Genomic DNA, 11354 nt, shown 5'->3' on the forward strand with positions numbered 1-11354 from the left:
GAGCTGTTTGAGCTGGATTGCTTACCGCGCGCGGCAGCCCCGTTCTACTAAATTATTTGGCTTACGCGGTAAATGGACTTCTGAACTGGTCGAACATTGGCTAGCGCGGCGGCCGCGCATAATGTATACGCAGCGTACCGTAAACTGTGCCCTCCCGCACCGCGCAGCTACCTCAGGAACCGACTCAGTTAAGCGGTAGACCTGTACTTTCAGGCTTACTATTTTCACAAATATTAAAATACAACTACAAAAAACTAGAAATCTGTGTACATTTTTGAAGTTCTTAAAAAGTTGACTAGGTATATATATATAGGTATATTCTCATATATAAATGCGTACCTGAATAAGTAAACGGGTCCCATAGGTCTAGAATCATCTTGTTTAAACGTCATCAGTATACTGTATTAGGGTGTGGCCACACGAGCTTCAATCTGACTACCACGGAATTGTACAATATAACGTTTCGAATGCAGTCGGAAGCAGTTTGAATGCAGTTGGCGAGTTTGCATCACAATTGCCATCTGCTGGTACAATCCTCTTACAGTCGCCACGACTGCTAGTGCACTTAGCAAGTAGCCATTTTACAATCGGCCAGCAGTCGTGCAAACCGCATTTTAACTGCTATTTGGCAGTTAATGCTGTTGGAATATAGCTTGAGGGGCTGCGCACTTGTGTAAATCAAACGCTTATGTGCTGTTTATCCTCTGTACTTTCTTAATTCACCACTTTATTCCGTTGTTACCATCACCATTATCATAGTCAAGTATTATTAGGTACAGTCAACAGCACATCAAGCTACATATTGACGTATCTTGTTCCGTTGCTCTGGAGGCGATTTTCGACAAAAATGTGTAGTCTGATGTGCTGTTGTCCGTACATACATTTACTTGCAATCTCTAATACGATAGACTTGGGTTACATAAAGGTTTATCATGTTAAAATTTTACTTAAGGATTGTTATTATTGCTGTGTGTTGAAAATTTCGGACACTTTCCTTACGCATTATTGTACGTTTATCGGTCAATCACTAAAATTCAGAGATTTCGCACTTATTAAACGCCCGAAAAAAACATAATTTACCATGATATATGTGGTGCTTTCTAAAACAGTACCTATACGTACAGTACCTACACGGAAAGAAAGAAATAAAGAAAATACATTTATTTGTTTACCACAATTACGCAATAATATACAATGACGGCTGTCGCATTGAAGCTCACCTTTCCATACAACAGTTGTGTGATCCTGTAAGTGATTCCATACTTGTCATTGCGACAGTGTCGCCCAGATAGACACGGTAGGTACTGGTTACAAGTACTTAAACATTCTTCTCGGAAGTTTTCAACTGTAAGTTGCATATGTGACTAACAACTACACATAATTGTACCTATTATGCTATTGTGAGATATAGTTTATTTTCGCATATTGTGAATTGTTACGCATACTCTGTGATATATATATCGATCTGCTTATATTTGTAAAAGTTGATAAAGAGTAAAAAATAATATGAATAATGTACGTAGGTAAATGAATGTGTTAATCATATGAGCCATATCTGAATAGAAATAAATGTACGAACATTCATTTTTAGTTTTTTTTTCTATCCATATTCCAAGTACTTGAAAAGGATTTGTTTCAACAAATAAAATAAAATAGCCTATATATCGATACCTCCAATGAATACTACGCCAACGTAATTTTTGATCCTGTTATGTTTTTATTTTGTTTTTTGTTTCTTTTTTTCGCGAAATTCGCTTTTCTGTTTTTTTTCGAATTTAGTTTTTATTTCTTTTTATTTCACTGAATTCGGGGAGCATAGTATTCGTAAATAAATAGGGTTGTTTACAAAAATAACAGCAAATGCCAAAAAATAAAGTTGGCGTATTGTTCATTGGAGGTATCGATATAGTCCCACAGGACGGCCTGTCCTCTCTCATAATGAAAGGGCTTGGGTTGTAGGTCAGGCCCAATGTGGATTGGGAACTTCACACTCATCATTAAGTTGCTATGCATAAGTGTGCAAATTTTCTCGCGATGTTTTCCTTCACGGAAAAGCTAGCAAGGTAAATTTCAAATTATATTTCGCACATAAATTTAGAAAACCTCAGAGGGGGGCAACCCATGCCCTCTGTTTTAGAGGAGTTTGTTTGAAACGTTTAAGATACTACTTTCTAAAAATAAATTACTTGTTAGCTAAAGCCAACTAAAATAAAGCTACTTTTTCTTCTTCATTTTATATTTCAAATGGTTTTGCACACAGTGAACATGCCACTCCTATTATCATTATCTGATTCTTTGTTATATTATTAAATGTATATATTTGGATACTAATTTATATGGCACATACGTCTCTTCCGATGTGGGCGAGGAAAGGACAGTTATAGACGTCGAGAGTATCACGTTCAAATCTGCATAAAGATATGGCTTCTTTCTGCCTCGACCCGATGATAATCACTAATTTAGATTTATTATAATTATTATTACCATGATCGAACACTGAAAACTTCCTTCGATCCAGCTGGATTCAGAATTGTTTTTTTCTACTATGTGAAATTTTTAGAAAATTACCCAACAGTAGTATGTATGATGTACATGTACATATAATGTATGTATACATTTCGATTGACTGGCTAGGTAAGTTATATAATATATAAATCTTTTGTTGTGACACAATTTTACATTCATTTAAATCAAAATTACTTAGCCACACATAGTAGGAAGTAGAAGTACTAGATCACATTAATTGTATTTTTTTCAATACTTCAATTTGTCTTTAATGTTAAATCCCATTTAGACAATTTAATATTCTGTTAGATTTTTTTTGCATTTTTTGTATACATTTCCGCTCTTTGTGATAGTTAAGGCGATGAAGTGCCCAAAATCGCTTAAATATTGTGTTTTTGTGTAAGTTTTTAGGCGACAACATAGCACGTGGAACTTTGAAAATAGTATATCCTGTAACACGTATGTTGAAGTGTAGATTGAAAATCCTAGAATATATTGCTTATTGTCATAGGTAATACAAAAACTGGATTATAGTGAGACTCTGGTGGTTATTTTTTGACATATTTTTCTCGAGCAAAACAAACTTGCTTATTACCAAATTTGGTGTAGTTGTTTAAATGGTACCATTATCACACATTATCTTGATCCTGACACTTTATTTGTTTTAAATAAAAGACAAATAACAAAAGGAGTAAAAAGTAACTTCCGCCTACTAAAGTTTGAGCTAAATATTTGCTTGCAAATTATGGACAGGCACTTAACAGTGTGAAAAAATATCATACACAGAAAAATACGTAAATAAATAATATAATGCACCAATTCGTTGAAATCAAAACAAAATATGTATTTAAAAAAAGTTAAATTTAGCCATTAGGTGAGAATAAAAAAAAAATTTTTGGTTGGATTAGAACCTAAAACATAAAGTATTCAAAACAAAAATGAAATTATTGTTTGCGTCCTTGATTATTTAGTAAAATTGCAACGTTGAAAACTTCTGCTGCGTAGCTTGCGTTCGTGGGATACGTTGCCAGACCTCTGTTGTGACAAATTAATTTATATTGTATTATAATCAGTGTTGGGCAAAATTTAACTGTTCTAGCAATTAAAGATTGTGCAATTAATTAATTGTCAATTGCGAAACAGCAATTAACGATTGATCAATTGTTAGTTGCGAGAACCGCAATTAACAATTAATTAATTGTTAAGATTGATCAATTGTTAGTTGGGAGAACCGCAATTAACAATTAACTAATTGATAATTGCTGTTCTCGCAACTAACAATTGATCAATCGTTAATCGCGTATATCTACAATTAACAATTAATCAATTTTCAATCCTTTCTTTTAGGGTGGAGTTAGGGGTGGATTAGGAGGTGGGTCAGCGGGTGGGTTAGGTGGTCGGTTAGGGGGTGGGTGAGTGGGTTCGAGTCGGTGGGTGAGCGGGTGCGTGAGTAGGTGGGTGAGCGGGTATATGGGTGGGTTGGGTTAGGGGGTGGGTCATTCACCCCTGACCGCCCCCAACCGGCCCCCCAGCCGGTCTCCCAACCGGCCCCCAACCGTCCCCCAACAGCCGCCCAACCGACCACCTAACCGACCTTCCAACCGACCACCTAATCGACCTTCCAACCGACCCCCTAACCCACCCCTAATCCACCCCCTAACCCATATTCGTAATGACACTTTTATTCTGTACTTTCGGTTTTAATTGTTAGTTTCAATAGTTTCTTAGTACAACTAAAAAAAATAATTGTAATTAATTTAATTGCAATTAAAATCAACTCAATTGAATAGATTTTTTAATCTGACTGAATTTCTGATTGAAATTTAATTGATTAACGCCCAACACTGATTGTAATCGGCTGTCTACCGTCGAGCACGATACTTACGAGATATGTAGTTGGACATAGTTATGCAAACTATAACCAACCCACAAAATGTCACTTTCCAGATAATTAGGTTTTTGTAAAAACAGTGTGAAAAAATAAATAGGTAAGTTATTTGAGACTAGAGATGCGCCGAGTACTCGTTTGCTACTCGGTACTCGGTGTACTCGGCCGTATAACTCGGTTCATGAGAAGAGTACTCGGTTAAAATAAAGCATCACAGACATAGACATAATAAAGTAAAATGAACAATATATTAAAAATATTCAAAAGAGATTTATTACTGTTACAATTGTAACAATTTATAGCAATTTATTAATTTAAAAAGAAAGTTTTCATTATTAATATTTAAAATTTAACAAAGGCAAGCTATGATGTAGGAATATTTACAAGGCTTTCTGCGCGTTCAGGTAATAGTCTGTTCCTTTTTTCTTCATACACATTACCCGCTTCGGCAAATAACAGCTCGCTATATACAGTGCTTGCTGGTGCACATAAAAACACTCGTGCTAACTGTGCCAGTTTTGGATATTTTGTTTTATGCTCTGCCCACCATTGGAAGGATTCTGCTCTCGCGACAATGAACTTTCATTGACATATCAGCCTAATTCTAGAGCAACGGGGAGTTTTAGGATCATCGCGTTCCGGTTGTAATGAACCGAGTAACTCGGCCGAGTACTCGGCTCGGCAAATGTTAAACCGAGTAATAGTCGGTACTCGGTTACTCGGTAAAACTTGTACTCAGGGCATCTCTATTTGAGACAAACGATGTACTGTAGCAGTGAGAACGATATAGGGAAACTATTATATTATATAGCAATAAATAGAAAACATTATGTATCTTTTATTTAGTTAACGAGAACCATGTTCTACTTATCGTAATGAAAACGCCAAAGATCTACAGTACTTCAGTACATGTGACATGGATCCGTTTAGCATATTTTAAAACAGACATTATATGAAGTTAAGCAGCTTAAGCAGCAAAAAGGTACTTATTTAGGGTTGGTATCCTGAAGGACTTTTATTTTCTCCGTTTTGGCTTGGTATGTTGCCAGGATCTTTTGTGAGCGGATAAAGGACACATCTTTTTTTTTTTTTTTTTTGGGTAGTCGCCTCATAAGCATCAAAGAAAAGAGCTCCTCTATTAAATTGTAATTGTAATTACTTACATTAGTATTTTCTTATGTATAATCACAGTTAATTACTTTCACTGACCTATCTCACTCGCCACACAATCAATTTTCCACTTTAAACACTTTGTGCACAAAATTTTCACAAATGGACCTGTCAGCCAAACTTGCTGCCAATCTGGACGACTTACAGAAGATGTTTGAGTCGAGAATGGGGGACTATGAGGCCAAACTCCAGGCTTCGGATACTTCTCCTGCTCACCGCAATATTGCATCGCTATCCCAGGACTTCAGTGAGTTCAAGTGTTTTGTACTTCAGACTATGTCTAAACTTAAGGCTCAGATTGAGCTTATATCTTTGGGTCTTGACCGCCATGAAACATTTTTGCGCAAAAAGGTCCTGCTTTTCCATGGTGTAGCTGAGAACAAGGAAGAACAATTAAATTCAGTAATTGTGAAATTGTTGCATAACCAATTGCATTTAGCGGAAATCCATGAAAAACACTTACTGGCTTGTCACCGTTTAGGACCATGGAGATCCTCACAAAGCAAACCTAGAGCTGTGCTGGTTCGATTTGGTGATTTCGAACTTTGTCGATCTGTCTGGGACAGTAAAACCGCGTTGAAGGGCTCAGGTATCACCATATCTGAGTTTCTGACTAAGGCGAGGCACTCCACATTTGTCGCAGCTCGTAAGCACTTCGGTGTTAATCGGTGCTGGTCTACAGAGGGGAAAAACATGATCGTTCTTCCTGATAAGACCAGAATGAAAGTGGAGGCCATGGCTGAACTTCGGCCCCTGATTGCCCGATTCCCTGCGGCTGCGGCTGTGAAAACTGACGTCGCACAGGCTGCAGTAAATCCATTGGAGACTGCAAGTAAATCGACGAAGGGTTCTGCAGCTGCTAAGTCGCGTCGGAGGTTGCACTAATTGTGGTTGTGTTTTTTGTTTCTCGTAATTTGATTTCTTTTTTTTTATTGTTTTTTGTTCTTTGTGTTTAAATTAATTTTTGCACTATATGTAGGTATTTCTATCTTATTTCTGTGGTAGGTAACGTAGCACCTTCTATATAGAAGTTAATTTTTTCTTTTTTCTTTTTTTTTTTTTTTTTTGGGTATTTGGCTTCTGTCCCACTGAGGACAATTCTGCCAGTGTCCGGGTTGAAAGATACACGGTATATTTATCAAGATTCACTCAAACGACGATGATCGGTTGCACCATCCTATGGACAAAGACAAAACACGGGGTTATTTGACTACTATGTTATTTGCTACTTTGGATGAAAAGCATGGATCAAAAGACATGCTGTGCACATAGTAAAAGTTATAACCGTATGTTATTTTGTTCAATATATTTAAATAGAGTAAATAGTAGAGGAGGTTTTAGGGGAGAAAGGATACTATAAAAATTTGTGGGACGAGGGATACAATCTGGAAGAAGATCGTATAAAGAGACGGGATATAATGCACAGTTAAAAAATATATGGTCAAGAGTTCCTTCTTCAAGATCGCACTCACAAAGGGAGTGATCCCTTATCCTGAGCTTAGCAAGAAAAGTAGGTCTGCAGTTATGTCCTAGGCGCAATCGGATGATAGTTGAAGTTGTTCTTTTACTGGCCTCGCGGAACTCGAAGAACCAAGGTTTCTTGGGTATTACTGGTTGAAGACCAGCATAATATTTGCCTTTTTGTCTGCTAGAAGACGACCCTAAGTCCGTAAGTCTTCCAGTTATTATGTAAATCAATCTTAGCCTGGGAGCGTAAGTCTTGAGAAAAACATTTATCATATATAATGGTACCAGAATGTGTCGCCCATTTAGCCTATCTATCCGCTTGTTCGTTCCCAGGAATGCCAGAGTGGAGTGCCAGGAACCCAAACAAGAACAATTTGAATTTCAAGATTAGAGCAATTGTAAAGGAGCTCTTTTGTTTTAAGATTGATTGGGTGTACATCTTTGCTACGAAAGGGGAATTTTAACAGATCGTCCAGGCAGCTACGAGAGTCTGTAAAAATTACAGATTTGTCTAATTTGTGGGATTCAACATATGAAACTGCCTCAAAAACAGCGATCACCTCACCCGAATATACGGACGCTTTAGAGGGAGATTTAAAAGTTAAGGAGATATTAAATGTAGGGATCCAGACGGCAGAGCCAACAAAATCGTCTGTGGTGGATTTGGAAGCATCTGTAAAGATATTGAGCCAACCGTTCCATTTCTCATTAACGATTTTATTAAAAAGTATTCCAGCGTTAGGGTCATCTTTGACAATTCCTAAATTGGTAACAATGTTGGGTTTAAAAATTAGTGCATCAATATCAATTAAAAAGAATGGATTACCAGAGTATTGATTGATAGGGGGGCCGATGAGAAATTTGTTAAAGCTTTTTAAAAGGCATGGAGGGCTCTTATGTTCCCAGTATTTAGAAGTTGTAACAAGGTTCGCTAGTTGAGTCAAGGGGGCAAGTATAATTTTTTCTTGTTAAATTCAAATTTATTCTATTAAACCTCAGCTGTCAACTGTCAAGGAATTTAGCTTTATTATTTTTTGGCTACGGCCTCTTGCATTATGTTGCTTTGTTCATGTTTATATTTTATTTCTACGGCGAGTCCTGATGGTTCGGTGTTGTTTTAGTTATAGTTTGTACGTTGGTTTTTTTTTATATACTATATTTTATTGTATTATTACTCATATATTTTTTAAATTTAATATTATATTTTATTTTTGTGTTAATTAATCGAACATAATAATATGGATGTTACTTTAGGGATAAATGATGGTTTTTACTCGTGCTCCTCATCTCCAAGCCATTTTCTTAGTGCTGATGACAGTAATGATTCCATAGCTTTGACTCTGCATGATCAGTTATCTTCAGCCTTCTGCAATTTCCCCAAAAATTTCAATGTTGTTTATATCAATGCTCAAAGCGTCCCCTCTCACTATTCTGACCTTCTTGCTTCTTTCATAGATTCTCCTGTTGACGCTATTCTTACATCAGAAACTTTTCTAAAACCTTCTCTTCCTTCTACTCATTTCAGTCTTCCCGGATTTAAGCTCGCTCGGAATGACAGGACAGATAAAAATGGTGGAGGGGTGGCAGTATATCTGCGAGCTGATATTCAACATGTTGTTGTTGATGCTTCTCCTAACTTATATTCAAACTCCGCGGAGCACCTATTTTTAAACATTTCCTTGCATCACAAGAAAGTGCTCCTTACAGTTTTTTATAGCACCTCCCTTAATATCGACTACTTTCAGTCCCTTGAGTGTCTACTCTCCGACCATTCTCCTTCCTTTGATCATACTATTTTAATGGGTGACTTTAACACGTATTTACTAAAAAATGACACTCGTGCCCATAAATTACTTTCTCTAATTTCTTCTGTCAACTTGCATATTTTACCTTTGTCTGTTACTCATCATTTTCCCAACTGCATTCCATCTCTTCTTGATCTTATGATAGTCTCGTCCCCTGAGCATTGTGCTTCCCATGGACAGTTCTCTTCTGTTTTTTCTTATCATGATCTTGTCTTTCTCTCGTATAAAATTCGTTTTCCTAAGTGTAAGTCGAAATTTCGTATTCTCCGAAATTTCAAGGCCATTGATTTGGAGTCGCTCAAGAGTGAGGCGGGTAATATTGACTGGACTCCTGTGTTGGACTGCGTAGTTATTGATCAGAAGGTAGCTTTGCTCAATGAAATTATATTAAGGCTTTATGATCGTCATGCGCCTTTAAAACGGGTTAAAATCAGACATGCACCTGCCCCCTGGTTATCACAAGATATTAAGATCGCTATGGCTCTCAGAGATAAGGCGAAACGACGCTGGAAGAGGCTTCCTACAGATGACAACCTAGCTCGTTTTAAATACCTGCGTAATCGCTGTAGTCGCTTGTGTAGAGATGCTAAAAGACGGCACATTCACGATAACGTTGAGAAATGCGATTCCACTCAGATCTGGAAATTCCTAAAGTCCATTGGGATTGGTCGTTCCACTGCTTCTGGTGATTCGTCTCTTCCTGATCTTAACGCGCTTAATAGACATTTTTCCCTACCCCCTGTTACTTTAGATAAGCATCGTAAAAGCGCTACCCTTCGCATTTTGGCTGACTATACTTTACCGGCATGTACCTCTTTCTCCTTCCGGACTGTTACCGAATGTGAGGTCAAAACCCATATTCTCTCTATTTCTTCTACTGCTGTTGGCAATGATGATCTCAGTTCCCGTATGATTAGCCTCATACTCCCTGAACTTGTCCCTATTCTTATTATTTAACTGCTTCCGTGGCCGAACGGTTACCATGCCGGACTGCCATGCAGAGGTCCTGGGTTCGATTCCCAGGCCGGGAGAAATATGTGTATGGCCTACATTTATTTCTCCCGTGAGTTTGGGTGTAATTTGTGGTTGTCTATGTGTCTGTCCATGGCACCCGCGACACAGGGTTTCCCTAGTGCGGGGCTATGTTGAGTGTGTGCGTTATTATTATTATTATTATTCTCACTCATGTTTTTAACTTCTCTTTAGAAGCTAGTTCTTTCCCTTCTCATTGGAAACTCGCCCATGTTATACCTTTACCCAAAACGTCTAACCCTACTTGCCTTTCCGAATTCCGTCCCATCTCCATTCTCCCATTTCTATCCAAAGTCCTCGAACACATTGTCAACAAGCAATTAATGTTGTATCTTTCTTCTAATAAGTTGCTTTCCCCGTTTCAGTCAGGTTTTCGTTCTGGCCATAGCACTGTGACTGCACTGTTGAAGGTAACAGATGATATTCGCCTTTGCAATGGACAATGGTCTTCTCACTTTGCTTATACTTCTGGACTTCAGCAGTGCTTTCAACTCTGTGGACTTTGACGTATTGCTTGCTTCCCTTCGCTCTTTTAATATTTCTCCTTCGGTTATAGCTTGGTTCGGCTCCTACCTCAGAGGCCGCTCGCAGTGTATTCGCTCTGACGAGGCTTCCTCTGATTGGTGTGACTTAGTTGCTGGCGTTCCTCAGGGTGGTGTTCTTTCCCCTCTCCTTTTCTCTGTTTTCATCAATTCTGTCACTTTTGTGCTGTCTTCAAACTTTCATCTCCATGCTGACGATTTGCAGCTATACTGCAGTTTTAAAGCGTCTGATGTCGTTGCAGCCGTTGAAGCGGTTAATGCTGATTTACGAAGCATCGCTCATTGGGCTGAGTGTTTTGGTTTGTTGGTGAATCCCAAAAAGTCACAGGCTATGATTGTGGGAAGTGGGTATATGCGTGGCATATTGCAACTAGATTCTGTCCCACCTATAGCGTATAATTCCACGCCTATTGCTTATGCTTCTACTGCAACTAATCTTGGCTTGCTTTTAGATGGTAATTTGGTTTGGACTCCACATATTAATGAAGTCAGTCGTAAAGTCCATTTCTCCTTGCACTCACTTAAGCGCCTCCAAAACGATTTACCTTTAAAAACCAAAATATCTTTAGTCCAAACACTTATTTTGCCCTTCTTAGACTATGCTGATTCCTGCTATTTGGATGCTACTGAAGAACTGCTAAATAAGCTTGAACGACTGCAAAACCTATGTATAAGGTTCATCTTTGGGCTTCGTAAATATGACCGAATTTCACATTTCCGCAGTCAGCTCAAATGGCTTCCCATCCGTCTCCGCTGGAATTTGCATATTGTCTCCATTCTTTACAATATTTTACATAACCCTATGTCTCCCGGGTACCTGAAAGCGCCTTTCAGCTTCCTTAGGTCCCAGGATAAACCCTGTCGCTCTCTTGTTAGGTCCCAGTTATCTTTTCCATGCTTCAATTCCGGTTTCTATTCTCACTTCTTCACTGTTCATGCGGTCAG

Source organism: Hyposmocoma kahamanoa, unplaced genomic scaffold (assembly GCF_003589595.1).
Source record: "Hyposmocoma kahamanoa isolate Upper Pololo Valley unplaced genomic scaffold, ASM358959v1 232, whole genome shotgun sequence".
NCBI classification, from domain to species: Eukaryota; Metazoa; Arthropoda; class Insecta; order Lepidoptera; family Cosmopterigidae; genus Hyposmocoma; species Hyposmocoma kahamanoa.